The 17,702-nt window shown below is 42.5% G+C and overlaps 1 pseudogene across 1 annotated transcript; it reads right to left on the bottom strand.

Annotated features, from left to right (window-relative positions):
* Window positions 1-3,734: 3,734 nt before the first annotated feature.
* On the bottom strand, window positions 3,735-4,375 carry LOC306940883 (DNA-directed RNA polymerase III subunit RPC8-like; annotated as a pseudogene). The gene has a single exon. The product of its transcript is annotated as a DNA-directed RNA polymerase III subunit RPC8-like (transcript).
* Between the last annotated feature and the right edge of the window lie 13,327 nt (window positions 4,376-17,702).

Below are 17,702 nucleotides of genomic sequence, written 5' to 3'. Positions count from 1 at the left end.
TTAATACTTCTTTATCTGCTATTTCTGTTAGTAAAAGACTAGTATTATCTTCCAAAACGATTGTGTAGAAAAAGGCCGATTTTAGCGGAATTTGCATACTTTAGCAGGGAAGCTGTTAGCATTGGTTAACCCAATGGTTATAACATTAGACATAGTGACATGTTTAAGCATTTATTTCATATTTATATGTCTATCAGCTCTGACATTTATTTCACACCTGCTCTAACATGACATGAATAATAATATAGCTTCAGATTATTTTAGACAGAAAAATAAAAAACGTCAGAGCGTGACCTTTTTACACTTAAGTCACGCCATGACGTAATATTTTTCCGAAATACGTCAAGAATTGAGGTATTTGAAGTATTTGCCAAACGTCAGAAGGTGAGGTAATCATGATGAGACAATGTTGCATAAGGATGTGTTTTATTTAGTCGTGTTTATTTGTTTTATTATTATCATTGAAGACAACCTGTTTTGTGCACAACAAATTAGAATGTTTAACTACTGCAATTTTAAGTCGATAAAGTACTGCACGTTTAAACAATATTTTTGTATTTGTTTCCAATTCAGTGCTGCATCATCAGTCTGGCTTCCCTGATCTACCAGAGGAGAATGAACAAAGAAGCTTGGCTAAGCAAAAACACCACTGCTGTGATCAGTGTGGAAAGCGCTTCCCTGCAAAGTCCGAACTTAAAATACACCAGCGAATTCATACTGGGGAGAAACCATACGGATGTGATCAGTGTGGACAACACTTCTCTCAAATGTCAAACCTTAAAAAACACAAGAAAATTCACACTGGAGAGAAACCCTATGGATGTGATCAGTGTGGACAACACTTCTCTCAAATGGCTAGCCTTAAAAGCCACCAGAAAATTCATACTGGAGAGAAACCCTATGGATGTGATCAGTGTGGACAACACTTCTCTCATTCGACTAGCCTTAAAAGGCACCAGAAAATGCATACTGGAGAGAAACCCTATGGATGTGATCAGTGTGGACAACACTTCTCTCATTTGTCCAGTCTTAAAATACACCAGAAAATGCACACAGGTGAGAAACCCTATGGATGTGATCAGTGTGGACAACACTTCTCTCGAATGGAACACCTTAAAACACACCAGAGAATTCACACTGGAGAGAAACCCCATGGATGTGATCAGTGTGGACATCACTTCTCTCGAATGGAACACCTTAAAACACACCAGAGAATTCACACTGGTGAGAAACCCTATGGATGTGATCAGTGTGGACAACATTTCTCTCATTTATCCAGTCTTAAAACACACCAGAGAATTCACACTGGTGAGAAACCATATGGATGTGTTCAGTGTGGGCAACACTTCTCTCGGATGGATCACCTTAAAACACACCAGATAATTCACACAGGTGAGAAACCGTATGAATGTGATCAGTGTGGACAACACTTCTCTCAAATGTCCAGCCTTAAAACACACCAGAGAAGTCATACTGGAGATAAACCCTATGGATGTGATCAATGTGGGCAACACTTCTCTCGGATGGATCACCTTAAAACACACCAGATAATCCACACAGGTGAGAAACCGTATGAATGTGATCAGTGTGGACAACACTTCTCTCAAATGTCCAGCCTTAAAACACACCAGAGAATTCATACTGGAGAGAAACCCTATGGATGTGATCAGTGTGGACAACACTTCTCTCAATTGGCCACCCTTAAACGCCACCAGATCATTCATACTGGAGAGAAACCCTATGGATGTGATCAGTGTGGACAACACTTCGCTGACAAGAGCAACCTTAAAAAACACCAGATAATTCACACTGGAGAGAAACCCTATGGATGTGATCAGTGTGGACAACACTTCTCTCATTCATCCAGTCTTAAAAAACACCAGATAATTCACACTGGAGAGAAACCCTATGGATGTGATCAGTGTGGACAACACTTCTCTCATTCATCCAGTCTTAAAAAACACCAGAGAATTCACACTGGTGAGAAACCATATGGATGTGATCAGTGTGGGAACCACTTCTCTCGGATGGATCACCTTAAAACACACAAGAGAATTCATACTGGAGAGAAACCCTATAAACCCTAGCTTAGATCAGTTCAGATAAAGAGGTGTCAAACATGTCCACCCTCTTCAGGCCTGGACTGGCCACTTAACATACCAGGCATCCGACAGGCCTCCCCGTATTCTTAGAATAGACATTCTTAATGGTTCAGCTTGAATAGCAAGAGGGAGATGACATAGACACACACACACACACACACACGGACGCACGCACACACACACACACACACACACACACGGACGCACATGGACTTAAATTATTTTCCTAAAATGCACAGTGTTTTTTGTATATAATTAAATGTACACTTGGTTGCTTTTTGTTCATTCCTTATTACTTCCTTTGTTAAATGTGAAACATGGTTTAAGTGAAGTCACAATAAAGACAACATTTCAAAGTCAAGTTTTTTTTGTTGTTGTATAGCTTTTGTTTATGTACTGTGTGTGGTAATCTTAGTCAATAACATGCAATACCCTTTGGAAGGCAATAACACACCTTGTGATGTAGGAGGAGCATATTTTGCAAGATACATTAAGGTGATGTTCCTTCACCAAAGCTGATTGTAACTGATGTTGTGCTTCTGAACGGATTAGGAGCATTCATGTGCAAATTAGGTGTCTATAGGGACTTGATTGTACATACATTCTTAATGGTTCAGCTTGAATAGCAAGAGGGAGATGAGAGACTCATCCATACAAGGACATTAATAGTTGTTGGGGTTTGAAAGGTATTATATGCAAATTATCACACACACACACACACACACACACACTTCTCTACAAATCTTAAATGCCAGCAGATCATTCACACTGGTGAGAAACCGTATGGATGTGCTCAGTGTGGACATCACTTCTCTACAATGGCAAACTTTGAAACACACCAGAGAATTCACACTGGTGAGAAACCCTATGGATGTGATGAATGTGGACAACACTTCTCTCAAATGTCCAGCCTTAAAAAACACCAAAGCATTCACACCGGAGAGAAAGCCTATGGATGTGATCAGTGTGGAAAGAGTTTTACTAATTCAAGCCAACATAAACGTCATGAGCATACACATAATGAAAGATACATCTTTAAAACAGTATGACAAGAGCTTCATTAGAGTGGGTGAGGAAATATGACACTTGATCTAAACTTTAGATCAGGTATCATTTTTCCCTTTTTAGATTCTAAAGTGACACATAATTTTTGCTTTCATTCATTTATTTCATTGTTAAATGTAAACAATGCTTGTGCAGGTTGTACAGTCACAAAATAAAGACAAAATACTTTTTTTTTAATCTTTTGTTTATATGAGCTTCTGTTTGTATGTTACGGGTTCCTCTCCAATGGACTTCAAAGTCAAAGTCGTACGATTAGTCACAGACGTTAACACAGTGAAATTTGTTCTCCGCATTTGACCCATCTCTTGGAACGGTGAGCCGCAGCGTGCGCCGCGCTCGGGAATCATTAGTTGATTTGACCCCCAATCCAACCCATTGATGCTGAGTGCCAAGCAGGGAGGCCTTGGGTCCCATTTTTACAGTCTTTGGTATGACCCGGCCGGGGATCGAACCCCGACCTCCCAGTTTCAGGGCGGACACTCTAACCACAAGGCCACTGTCTGGTCATCTGGTCTTCAATGTTGGATCTCATCTGTCCATGGCGGTGTCCTTTGTTTAGCTGTTCCACTATGACAGCAGCCCCAGCCCCATCTCACAGATGGAGCCTTTGAGAGTGTATGGCGCCTCTTTCTCCGGCCCGCTGTCCTCCGCCGGGGGACGAGTGCCGGACTGTCCCCGTGGTGCTGCGGCGTCCTTCTCGGCGGCGGGGCCTGTCGGAGACGTGTCCAAGAAGCTCTCGTCCGTGACCCGGAAGCGGATCTCCTCCCCTCGGTCCATTTGGAAGAGGAGATCGGCAGGCCCCTCGTCGGTCTCGTACTCCCACAACCACGTCTGCTGTGCTTCGTCAAACTTGACGGACTGCTGCAGTGCTTCCGGCGGGATGAGAATGTCGTCGAAGAAGCCCATGGTCACGTGAACCCCCTCCGGACTGCAGCGCTCGACCCTTCCCACCAGGAGCTCGTCGCGGAAAGGGCGAAACACGACGTACCTGAAATGGACTTTGGTGTGGGAGGCGCCTTCGCCTGAGAAAATATAGGATTCTTCGAGTTTGGTGATGTCATGTAAGCAGATGCAGAGACCCACGTTGAAGACCACCTTTTGTGGGACAGCTTCTTGTTGAGCTCTGCCGCTATGGAGTCGTTGCGTTGTTGTTGGAAACACCACGGAGGAATCCTGACCGTGTCAACCATTTCTACAAGCACGAACATGATGACGCTGGTCCAACTGGGTCACATTTCCGTTGTTCCTTCTTATGTCATCATCTATAAAAAGCAGCATTCAGCCACAGGCGTTATTTGCCTATATATCTATGCCTATATTATGGAGATCGCTGATCATATGCTCATATATGGCTGTATCAGTCAAACTGTCATGCTCCATAACCTCCATTATTAAAAATGGATGCATGGGTGGGCCTGGGCCGTATGACTCAGTCATAACCATAGATAGACTTCACTAAAACTCAGACATAGTTCCCACTGCAGCGACACCCAAATATGGCATGTGTCATGATGATTGTGACAGTGTGACATCAGACCCAAACAAACTGTGGCATCATGACGTCAGACTCAAACAATGAGATATGCACTCAGAATATCTCTTCCTACTCCCGGGCTAGGAACAGATGAGAAGGAAAAGTTCTGATCGGGTGACTGGGCTGCGCCATGTCGCTCTCGGTGGCAAATCTCGCACCGGAAGTTCGATGAAATACATGGCAGTGGATGGAGCCGGCTGGACCAGCTTGTGAACAAACATCATTTATGAACGATTGAGACCGTTGTCATATAATCGGTTCAGGAATATAAAAGAAGACATATCACAGGTTGTTTTCTAATCGCTTGCTTTTAATGGGCACAGTACATCGTTTTATTGAGGTATCCAAACAGCGTCAGGCATCGTGAGATTTGGTTGCCAGTCAGGAAACAGTGGACAGTCTTGCGATACTTGTTCAGAAACATGCTTTGTGCTCTTTATTACCTCTATAAAATTACACAGTGTACACATTGAAAAGCAACGCATGCAGGCAATGATGTGTTGAAGGTTATTCATCTGGTTACCTGCAAGGGAATTTATTTTTCAAGTGTATTACCCTGGATAAAAAAGTGTTAAAGGTTACTTACATGTCCCCTGAAAAAATATTTAAAAACAGAAAATAGCTACAATAAATAGGACGTACGGTATAAAATTAGGATAAAGACAGACCGGTCATGAATAGGAAATACATCTTAGTTTAACTTAACACAGTTAACAGTTGACAAACTAACTAGAAAAACTAAACATAAAAGCCTAAATAAGGAAAGGGCTAAACCAGGGGTGCCCAACCAGTCGATCGCGGTCGACCGGTAGACGCGTGATTTCCAGTGGACCGCAAGATGATTTCGGGAAAGAGGAAAAAAAAGCGAGCTGGATAGCTTGAGCCCTCCATAATACACTGCTACCGAAAATAGCAGATCTACAACCTACCTACAAGTAAGACGCGCGAACGCGGGAAGCGAACGCAGCTCGTAAATTGCAAAAACAACAATTAGAATAAATTACGTAATTTTTTAAGGTTCTTTTTAAGTTCTCTTTTTTTTGTTTAAGTTTTTTTTTAAGTTAAGTTTTTCCTTTTAAAGTTTTTTTTTTAAGTTTTTTTTTTTTAAGTTAAGTTTTTTTTAGGTTTTTCCTTTTTAAGTTTTTTTTTTTTTTAAGTTACGTTTTTTTTAAAGTTTTTTTTTAAGTTAATTTTTTAAAGTTTTTCCTTTTAAAGTTTTTCCTTTTAAAGTTTTTCCTTTTTAAGTTTTTTTTTTAAGTTAAGTTTTTTTTTAAGTTAAGTTTTTTGTAAGTTAAGTTTTGTGTGTGTGTGTGTGTGTGCGCGTGCGTGCGTGCGTGTGTGTGTGTGCGGGTGCATGTGTGTGATACAGCTGCGCCCTCTGGTGGTGGGCTTGTGGTGTTACAGCGTGACACACACACAGACACACACACAGACAGGATCTGCTGGGTCTCATAGTAAATGCTCACTGCGTTCGCAACAAGTGCATTATGCATTTGTGACCGGTGTCAGGAATAGGTTTTTCTTTTTTTTGTTGTTGTTCCTTTAATTGTTTTGCATACTTATTATTTGTTGTATATCTATCAGTGACTTATAGTATCCTTCCTTATATATATATATTACTTACCACTGTCGATTGGATATATGATCCTATATGTGAGCAGACTTCCGGTTCCACGGACTAATGATGACGTCAGTGGCCGCAACTGACAGCTGTCAGATGGGGAACGGAAGAGGAGGAGTTTGTCTATTGGGAACTTGACTTGTATCAGTATAAAGCGACTGGCGGAGGGGAAGGTTGGGTGTGTGTGCTGCTCTGTGGAGTGTGTCTAGGGTGACAGGAGGACCGAGAGAGAGAGAGAGAGAGAGTGAACTATAAATTCGGTTGGCACACCAAAGTTACGAGCCGAGAGAGGAGAAGGACTCGTTTGTGGCACCAACTGTGGATGAGGGAGAGGATCGAGTGAACTGACTTACCTGTTGACAACGGAGTGGATCGAGTGAGCCGTGTACGATCCAGTGACCAGGAGTGGTGTTACAGAGTGCGGATACCCAGCAACATCGGCGGGCAGGTAACTGCCCGTTGTGTGTGAGTATTGTTCTATCCCGCACTACTGTCGATTACATCACTGTACGGGGGCGTAGGCGAGCTGTACTCGTTGGTGGAACAGAAAAACTGGCGTCTACCTTATGTGCTTTCAGGTCCAAATGATGTATTGAAGGGGACGTATATGATGTTGGACTGATTGGACTCTCTCTCTGTGAAACAAAATAACTGTCTGAACCCATCGCACTTTAGCAACACTTTTGTAATGGAATGGTTTTAAGGAGTTGGTTATTTTGTTATTTTGTTATATAATTAGTTTGTTTTGCTACAGGATTTTAGATGTATTAAAGATTGTATTTTAAGGGTGTTTTAGAGATCCCCATGTATAGGAAAATAAACATGTTATATTTCTGATTCATGATTCAGTGTCAGTCTCTCTCCACTTTTTATGGTTGCTCTCTCACCTGGTAAAACGTGAACCTGTGTGACCTTGAACAAACTGAAACTGAAGTAATAATGATAACTCTGTAAATAAATGACGGCTGGCGTAGTCCCAGGATTATCTAGTGAGGTGTACAACTTTGATATCTCTAGCACCTTAAACGGTGCCACTCTAATAATTAAAGGTTGTATGTCTTATAAAATAATAACGATAAAGAATATTCTACTGCCCAAATTCTGTGTGGCTGATTCGGCCTTGGTCACACATTGCCTCAGTCAGGTTGTTAGCTTGTACATCTGTTCTGCACGTGAATAAATTAAACATTAGGAGGTACGATTGGTCGAAAACAGCGGAGGTGGTGTTTTCAGCTTGCGCCGAGACCGACCGAGATCCGATTATTTCTGACATTCCGAGAGACCCGACCCAGCCAGGCACACATAAATGTGGACTAACTTTATGAAAGAATACAGCTGACGTATTGACCAATTACCATTTTATGATTAAAGCAAGAGAGAGAGAGACAGAGAGAGGTTCCCTCCCTGCACTGCAGGCTGGGTGAGAGGGGCAGGCTAGAGAGAAACTCGTCTTTGATTGATTGATTGAAATATTTATTAACAGTTTGCAGAATTACAGTACATTTCAAGCACAAACTCAATACAAAGACTGTTAACTGTGAGTGGACGACCCAATTAAGCATTACACTTGTTTACAAGAGGGTCCACCTTGTTCAATTCATCAAAACATTTAGAGACGTACAAATAGACACTTCTATATAGCTAAAGAACAGAACAGGAATTCATCATAAGGGAGGTAAAAAGGGAAAAGAAACATATACAGTGAGGGGAAAAAGGGGTGGGCGGTGGAGGGGGGATTCAGATTTTACGGAGGCCAGTTTCGAATTGCAGCCGTCCGTAGGTGCCCTTTGAGAGCGGTTTTGAAGGAGTCAAGGGATTTGCATGTCTTAATGACTGTTGGTAGGGCGTTCCACATTTTGGTGGCATAGGAGCGAAAATAATTTAGTCCCTTGTTTGTGTCGAATCTGGGTTGTACATGGTTTGTTGCACTTCCTCTGGTGTTGTGGGTGTGGACTTCGTTAACATCTAGACGGGTACATGGGTATCTTGGTGGTGTATCGAATCTTGTGGACCAGACCCAAGATGCAAGATGCTGTACTCTGTCGTCGACCCTAAGCCACTCCAGCCTGTCAAAGTGGGCAGGGGTGAGGTGGGTTCGGGGGGTGAGGCCAAGTAGGAGCCTGACCAGTTTGTTTTGGGAAGTCTGGAGCCTAGTTTTAAGGGCCTTTGAGTTGCTGTGGTACCAGGAGGTGCATGCATAGTCAAAGAAACCTTGTACGAGGGTTCCTGTTAAGGTCTTCAAGGTGTTGTTGACCAGTGAGGAGATCCTGTAAAGGAATCTTGTTCTTTGGTTGACCTTTTTGATTACGTTGGTGGCCATTTTATCACCAGAAAGATTAGCCTCCAGGATGGAACCTAGGTAGGTAATTTCATCTTTACGTGTGATAACATTGTCACCCACTCTAACCAAGAAGCCATTTGCCTTGCTGGGATTACTATTAGATCCAAAGAGAATGGATTCAGTTTTTCCCAGGTGTAAAGATAGTTTGTTATCAGCGAGCCAGGTGCAGATTCTACCGAGTTCAGAGCTGAGGGCCTATTCAACCTGCAGTTTGTTCCTGTCCGAGACCAGCAGTGCCGAGTCATCTGCGAACAGGAACAAGTTGCAGTCACAAGCTGACGTCATGTCGTTTACATATATTATGAACAGTAAAGGCCCTAGTATGCTTCCTTGTGGAACGCCACAGCTCACTGAGAGGGGTGGGGGGGGGGGGGTTCCATTCACCTCCACCATCTGTGGATCTCTTCTCTTCTCTTCTCTTCAGCGTGCATGCATTTAAAATTAACCAAACGGATTGTTTGTTTTTTACACACACATCACATCAGTTTTAGCAGATGCATGTACCGGTCTTGGCTGATTGGAATATTAACAAGGCGCCACACTCAACGAATTTAAAATAACAGCTCATACTTTGCTCTCTTCTTTATCCACGTGGAGATACGCACACGACAGTTGCTATAACCTTCTTATATTAATTTGCGTTGAGCTTTGCTAGTTTGCTTTCACCTTGTTGAGGTCAGTACTGTTGTCGGGATCCGTGATATAAAGTAGAATTAAACGCTGGTGATTTAATTCAAATCCCGAACCAGCATAATCATCACACAAGTAACACAGCCGTTCATGTCGCTGCAACATTAAACTGATCCTAGGTCAGCCCACACGCTTTCAGTTGGAAAGTTTTTCTCCTCCGCAGCGCAGCATAGCGCACATGCAGCGGACAGAGAGAAAGAGTTTCTACAGTCAGACTGGCATACAATCACACACTGATTGAATATTGTATTAACATTTGCAACAACAACAAAAAAGCACAGACAGTACACACACACACACACACACACACACACACACACACACACACACACACACACACACACACACACACACACACACACACACACACACACACACACACACACACACACACACACACACAGTAGCCTACGGGTCTCCTCGGATCCACTCGGGTATTACACATAATGATTGACAGGCCCGAGTTCCGAGGGGGATACGTCCGATTCCGACCCTACCCGAGTGATTATGATAAAACACGTACGACTCCGACCCTGAGCGGGTCTCGGGTCTACTCGGGTAATTTCGGTGTCGGGATCCGGTGAAGAGCTCTATGGGCCTATTCATACTCCTATTTTAGAGCCGAATAAAAGTCGGTTCGGCTCTGTAGAGCCTACAATGTGACGTCATTTGAGGTTCGGGGGGGCGGGTACCGTCCTAACTGAAAATTTCTGACGAGCCGAAATCATTTCGGCACTACAGTACCGAAACAACGGTAAAATAGGAGTACGAATCGGCCCTTAGGCAGAGTTCAATAAATGTGGTGTCTGGGAGTCCCAAGTGAGAAGTTGCAATGTTTTCATCCATGTAATTCCGACCTTACAATGACTATTAATATTTTCTGTTGGTCATGGTCATGTGCATATTGAATGGGTATTACGGTACATTTTGGGCCGGTAGCCCTCGGCTAGGTGGCAAAATTTAAAGTAGATCTTGGGTCAAAAAAGGTTGGGCACCCCTGGGCTAAACTAATGGTTTTAAGGATCAATGACCTACCTACCTCCACCATTGTACATAGTTTGTATGCATACAATTTTAGCTTTTTCTATCTTCAGTAAAATAAAAAATGCTGGCTTATTCACCTTCAACCTCTTGTCTCTGGTCTATTCATTTCAACCGCTCCTTACGAACCTTGAAGCGTTCAGTAGCATACACATCAGTTGCCTGTGATACAGTGACACAAGTGTTACATAAACTGCACGTTTACTATATTTTAGCTGGTGTTTTACTTTTCAGTTGTTAGTTCCTTTAATTTTGAAGTGATGTTGTGTTTCTTAAGTCTTTTAAATATGGGGTGAAATGGCCTTTTGGGGCAAAACCAGAATTACAAACCAAAATTAAATCAATATTAATTTATATTCATAAGGGTAGTGGTACAAATGAGCTTTATATGGACTTTTGATATAAAACACAAAAAATGTAATTTCTCCCATTGTTTTGGCATCTGTTGTTAGGTATACACATACTGTATGATAACCACGGATATGCTCTAAAAGTGTGAAAAACATATTTTTCATTTCACTACGTCTTTTAAGTTACATTTGTGTACCTTTATTGTGTAGTGACTGTATTGCTGTTTCCTGTTTTCCTTAGTAGCTGCTACCTTCCTTGTCTCTCCAGTATGTCATTAGCAATTGTTGTTCACCTGTGTCCTGTTAGTCTTTTAGCCTATCACAGTGTTAACTACTTATTGTGCTCACCTGTCACCAGTTAACCATGTGTCTATATATACCCCCCTGTTTCACAATTTCATTTTCATTTTGTCATTGTAGTGGTGTGGTCAGGTCCTTGTGTGTTCAAGTCATAGTATCTTCTAGTGCAGGGGTCTTCAAAATTGTTCAGGCCATGAAGATGAAGCAGGGAGAAACTTACTCCACTACATATTATTCAGCATTCTTCTGCAAGTGCATTTATTCTCCTATGTGGGAGAATAATAAATAATTTGCAGTTGACCTGCTGTACGTAAACTTTATTTTATATTTTCACCTTTATTTTAATAAATAAATACAAAAAAAAATCAAATCAACAAAATCCAATATTGGCATTTAATACAAATCACACGTCCGTGTGAAGTGAGGGGCGCTCTTATCTTACAACATCGAGGAGGGAATTCGGTATAGTTGATGTAATGATGTTACAGTTGGAAAACCTTTAATAATTAAACTAGGCTTGGGCCGACAGCGCAGACAACTTCTTTAAGAAGGCGAGGGGGATACTGTCAGTGGGGCAGTTTGTAGGCCGGAGATGAGAAATTAGCTCTTCGCTAAGTCCCACCCAAGCCCGTTCTTGGCCAATGCCACGTTAGCGACGGTTACTATGTTAGGATCCTGGTCACGCTTTCAATGCTGGTCAAAATGTTTAAGCAGTGTCAATAAATATATTTGCTGTACAGCATGTGTGGACCTCAGAAAGAGGGGTTTGTTTTCTTACCTTGTTGTGAGCAAACTAGTCCATTCCATGAATTATTTCGCTCCGTTGTGCAGTTTAATAGTACATATTAGAAATAAAAATAGGCTCTCATTGACTTCCATTGTAACGGGGAAACAGCTCTCAAAGTCACTCTTTTAGAACACTAAGCTGATTCTGACCGTTTATGACATCAGGAAAACTCATGCGGTTATATTTTTAATAAAAAATGTCAAGGTTGTCTTGTTTTTGTTTTGACTTCAGTGTTGCCACATTGTGTGAGAGAAATAAGCCAACCCACCTCCAAAAACAAGCCAACTCTTAAAGCCAAATCAAGAAAAACAAGCCAAAACAAACACAATAATATGACCATATATAATCATAATAAAAATATTGTATGCATTTATCATTATAAATACTATGTAGGCATATGTCTATGATAATTCATGTTTTGGTAATGTATTACATACACTAATTATTAGCCTTAAGCCAAAAGTAGCGGGAAATAAGCAGACCTGGCAACCCTGACAAGTTTGTGTGGTAAGAAGTTCCGGTTTGCCTACAAAACGATCTGATTGGTCCAAATCTGTACACCCACTTCTGAAGTAGCCTCGGTCTCAGGCCGTTGGATGTAAACATTAAACAAATGTATTTGATCTCGTCCACTTGTCGCAAACACCATACACAATTTTGGACGTGTTTGAGGGAGACACTTTAGGAGAAATGTCTGGGACTGCAGCTGGGTGCATCTCAAACAGCATGGCGACTTGTTTACAAACGAGAGTTGGGAACACCAGAACGCTTCACACCAAAAAGTTACTTTATAAATCTATCAAAAGACGAAAATAAAACGAGTTTTCCTGATGTCATAAACTGATTCATGGAATGGACTAGTTTGCTCATAACAAGGTAAGAAAACAAACCATCTTTCTGAGGTCCACACATGCTGTACAGCAAATATATTTATTGACACTGCTAAAACATTTTGACCAGCATTGAAAGCGTGACCAGGATCCTAACATAGTAACCGTCGCTAACGTGGTATTGGCCAAGAACGGGCTTGGGTGGGACTTAGCGAAGAGTGAATTATGTCAAGGAGTGAGGGGAGAGATACCGGAGTAAAGTGGTCGAACCTGGCAGGGCAGGATGAGGTTGGAGGAGGAGGTGGGGTAAAGGTGTGCATATTTCTGATATTTTTTCATTTAAATTGATGCTTCAATTTGACATTGTTTTCCTAAATTGGCCAGCATGTACAAAGAATATTAATTTGGATGAACCTTGACCCTTCCATCTTACCCATTTGCGGATGTCATTTTGCATCCTAGGACAGTAATATCGGCGGATCACTGCGTCATGGGTCTTTTCCACACCGCAGTGACCACCGATATCACTGGCATGGAACTCCTTAAAGATAGAAGAGGCCTCAGCAGCCGATAACACCACCTACAGAGGTAGATAGAGATGAGATTGACAGATACTGAAAGGACCACTTTTCAACCCATCGTCATTGTGAAGTTGCCCGAACGGCCAAGGCTCCAAAAACAGTCAGTGATGCTTTGTATGGCTTTTATTTCTCCCACTCCAGCGCAGATATCCACAATAACAAAAATATCAAACAGCAAAAATAATACTGGCCAAAAATCCAAAACAAAGAAATCAAAAATACTTAATGGCAAACTTAGGACAAAGGAAAAATAACAACACTGAACTAGGCTACGCCCATGAAATGGGCCCTAGCAGCTCTCCCCTGGGCTGTCAACATGTTGCCTGCCCGAACATAACTGACTAGCTCTGCCTGCAGTCTCCCTTTTATTTGAGAGGATCCTACCACTCACAGAGAAGCAATTAAACCTAAACAGCTTATCTACAAGCTCACAGATATCCGCTGAACATGACTACATAACCACATAAATAGATGTTCTATTTTAGTCTAAACATCCTTTGGGTTTGCAATCATCTCCACCGATAATAGTAATACTTTGCTCATCAACACTGTGGAACACCCCTACTCCTCACCAGTACTTGGCCCCTTCCCCCCTGTCTTAAGCTGACTGGCTGAGCCCTGCTCTGGTTCAGCAGTTCAGAGTCTGACAGAAGAGTGCCAGCACTGGAGAGGCCATACCAGTGCCAATGAGCTAACCACAGGTTTCAATAAACAAATATAGCTGCAAGCAGCGATAAAGCGGAACCAAGATAGAAGAAGAAGAACAATGCGCAATAAGAACAACATGCACAAATGAGACTGACGAGCCGAGTTGTCGGTGCCGGGATTTGAACTCGCAACCTTGTGGACCGAAGGCGGGAGCTATACTGACTGAGCTACACAGAGACAATCAATGACTACATTGTAAACTGTAAAACCATTGAGTGATTTGGTAACAAGAAGGTGGAGACAACTCAGCCTGTTGGTAACAATTGTGTGTTCTGGTTTTGGAGATGTCTAGCTATTACTACAGTGTGTTTAGATGTAAGGGTTCTCACGTATGAGCGTATTGATCAAAGTGACACATGTGTTCCCCATGAGTCAAGGAACATGTGGAAACAAGTGCCATGAATTTTGGACAAACAAAGCATGAGTTATGACTGTTGTCCAAAGGTTTATTTTATAAAAATTGCTATAGTGCTCCCCTTTGACCAATTGGAGTAAGGCCTCACTCACACAGCCCCAATGCATTTCCAATGGGAGTCACATGGTCTGACATAACACCAGTGTTGTGTGAAGGGGAGGGGAGCAGTTGAAAGCCATACAACAGCTTGTAGTCCAAAATGTTGTATCAAACCATGGGACCTCCATTGGAAATGCATTGGGGTGGCCATGACACTCACAACATTCATACAGCAATGCTGTAAAGGTCTGATTGAGGCCTTAGGCTGAGCTCACACCTTTACTGCGCTTGTTGGATGAATGTTGTGTAGCATCATGGCCGCCCCAATGCAGGTCACATGGTTTGACACAACATTGTGTTGTGTGAGGGGGGCAGTCGAAACACAGCTGAAAGCCATACAGACCATGTGACCTCCATTGGAAATGCATTGGGGCGGCCATGACACTCACAACAGCAATGCAGTGTTGCGACCGTGTGACCTTTACAGCGTTGTGAGTGTCATGGCTGCCCCAATGCATTTCCAATGGAGGTCACATGGTCTGTTGTATGGCTTTCAGCTGTGTTTTGACCTCACACAACACAAATGTTGTGTCAAAACATGTGACCTCCATTGGAAATGCATTGGGGCGGCCATGACACTACACAACATTCATCCAACAAGCATACAGCAATGCAGTAAAGGTCTGAGCTCAGCCTCAGACTGGTTACAGGCCTATTTGGCATGACCTTCTACCATACTGTAAAGTTGCATAAGAATATGATGCTACATGTATGTGGGGAAGAAGAATTTTCACAAAACAGCAATTCATTGGTTAAAAAAAATATTTTCCTTGTCCATATAGGTCCAATGTTCACATGTAGAAGTTTTTGTGCAGAGATATTTATAAAGACATATTTCCATACCAGTTAATTAGGTGACTCTCCACACAGATTTGTGTACACATGTTATATTTAAATAATAATGCAGAAACGTAGGTTAAATAGTATAATACTTTATAGTTAAACATAAAATATAAGTCATGGAATCATCATCAATAAAAGGGGAATTCATTCTCATTAAAATATTAAGAGCAATGAGCAAACCAGGATATCACAATACTACAACAGCTAAAGTGGCAGGGGCAATAGGAGGAGGGCCGGGCCAACCAACCCTAGACAGTGGCACCCCCTACGGGTGGGGGGGGGGATTGAGGATTGAATGGCCAAAATACCCGAAGTGATTGTTGTGTATTTAAGTGTCTTTTGTGTCATGTGGCATTTAGTGCACGTGTTGGTTTTATTGTTTACGTTAAAGATGTCGGGATCCTGGGATGTGTTTCGTATTTTCTTTCTGTGATTTGTGCTCCCGTAATTTCTCCTGATTGTGCAGGTGCGCGTTGATGGTGGGGGTTATCACTGCCTCGGGACGGCCGTCACCCGATCCAAAATGGAGCTCCCAAACACCAATTCCTGCAGAGCGAGACCCAAGTGTTAGTCACTCAAATTGGAAGGACATATTGATATCTATTCATATAACTATAAGTTACATATAGAGAGACGTAGTGTCTGCAGTCAGTTGAGACTTTAGTTCTTAAGGTGCACCACAACATAAAACGACAAGACTAACTAAACAGAACAAACAAACCTCTAAAAAACATAAATCAAACAATAAGTCATGGTGGACTATGGGGGTAAATAGTAACCAGTCTATGGGTCTATCCCACCGTTAAATTACCAGCTCTATATTATTACCGTATATAGGCACGCCAGTGGAGAAGAATAGCTGACAAGTGGTGGTGGGTTAGATGTCTCTTCATGGCTGTAGTATATGAATATTTTGTTTTGTGACATGACACAAAACGAAAGTGTTGTAGTGCGGAGGAGGACCACCGACCTACCTGCAGTGTGGTGATGAGCACAGCACATCGGTGCCAAACGCCAGAAGGAGAGGAGCAGTATACAGGAGCTAAAAGGACAACATGCACGGTCAAGTTCAAAGCCAACACAGCGATAGGTGCCGGCGATTGCTTAAACAGCAAGACAGAGACACATACCTGCACTGAAGAGAGTGTCCCATATGGTGCATTGTGTCTTGTCTGTGGTGTCTGCGATTTCAATGATTTGTAGTGGTGTGGGTCCTTTGTGCGTGTTTCCGGTGGTTGTGGGGTGAAGTTGTGTTACTTTAGCGGTGATTTGTCCAATCTGATGAGAAAATAAATGTGTATATTTAGTTATACGATTTTCAGTGTTGTAGTGATGATAACAAATAGCACACCAGTGGAGAAGAATAGCTGACAAGTGGTGGTGGGTTAGATGTGTCTTCATGGCTGTATAGTATATGAATCAATAAAACACTCCCAGCAGTAGCGGTGGCCCTGTAAAAACAAGCTTTGCGTTAACCTAGAGGTAAAGGAGCAGAGAGAAACAAACAGTGAACGCACCCCCTCTGTGAGTGCAGAGCTCGCCGTCGGAGCCCGCAGCAGCGGGACAGGCGCCCGATCCGTCACTGAAACAACATGAGAGCTGATAAGGTTTACGCTCTAATGGTGACATGACACAAAACGAAAGTGTTGTAGTGCGGAGGAGGACCACGGACCTACCTGCAGTGTGTGGTGATGAGCACAGCACATCGGTGCCAAACTCCAGAAGGAGAGGAGCAGTAGCATATACAGGAGCTAAAAGGACAACATGAACGGTCAAGTTCAAAGCCAACACAGCGATAGGTGCCGGCGATTGCTTAAACAGCAAGACAGACACATACCTGCACTGAAGCGAGACAGAAGCAGAAACAACTTCTACTGTGGGAACGCAGGCCCGCTGAGCATGAACCGTGGCACCCACAACCGGAGCAGACGGAACACTGACGAGCAACAGGAAACGTGCTGCCTTATACTGTCACTAATCAGTCACTGAGTGAGTGAAAGATGGGCCGTGACAGCGTGGGAACCCACGCCCATCATACCACACAAACAAAAACAAATTAAAAAATCCCTTTGGGATTAATAAATCCCATATTTTACAATATGTCAATACATTACTATTTTACAAATTATTTCCTTATTTTACATTTTGGGGGGGAAAAGCCAATTTAACACTGAAGTGCCAACAATGTTTAGGTGTTTACTTTTCATGCACCCGTTCGTTTGTAATGTGACGGTCCAAATTGTTCAGATTGGTGTAGACTGCACGGAAGATCATAGGGGTAAGACAACTCCCCTCTCTGCAGTCTATTTATGAGCAGGCTACATTAAAACAGGCTCAAAAAATCGTCAGTGATGTTACCCATGTTTTAAATGGCGAGTTTGTACTTCTGCCCTCT

The sequence above is a fragment of the Electrona antarctica genome (genome assembly GCF_951216825.1).
Source record: "Electrona antarctica genome assembly, chromosome: 17".
NCBI classification, from domain to species: Eukaryota; Metazoa; Chordata; class Actinopteri; order Myctophiformes; family Myctophidae; genus Electrona; species Electrona antarctica.
This window is presented reverse-complemented; position numbering and strand designations above follow the sequence as displayed.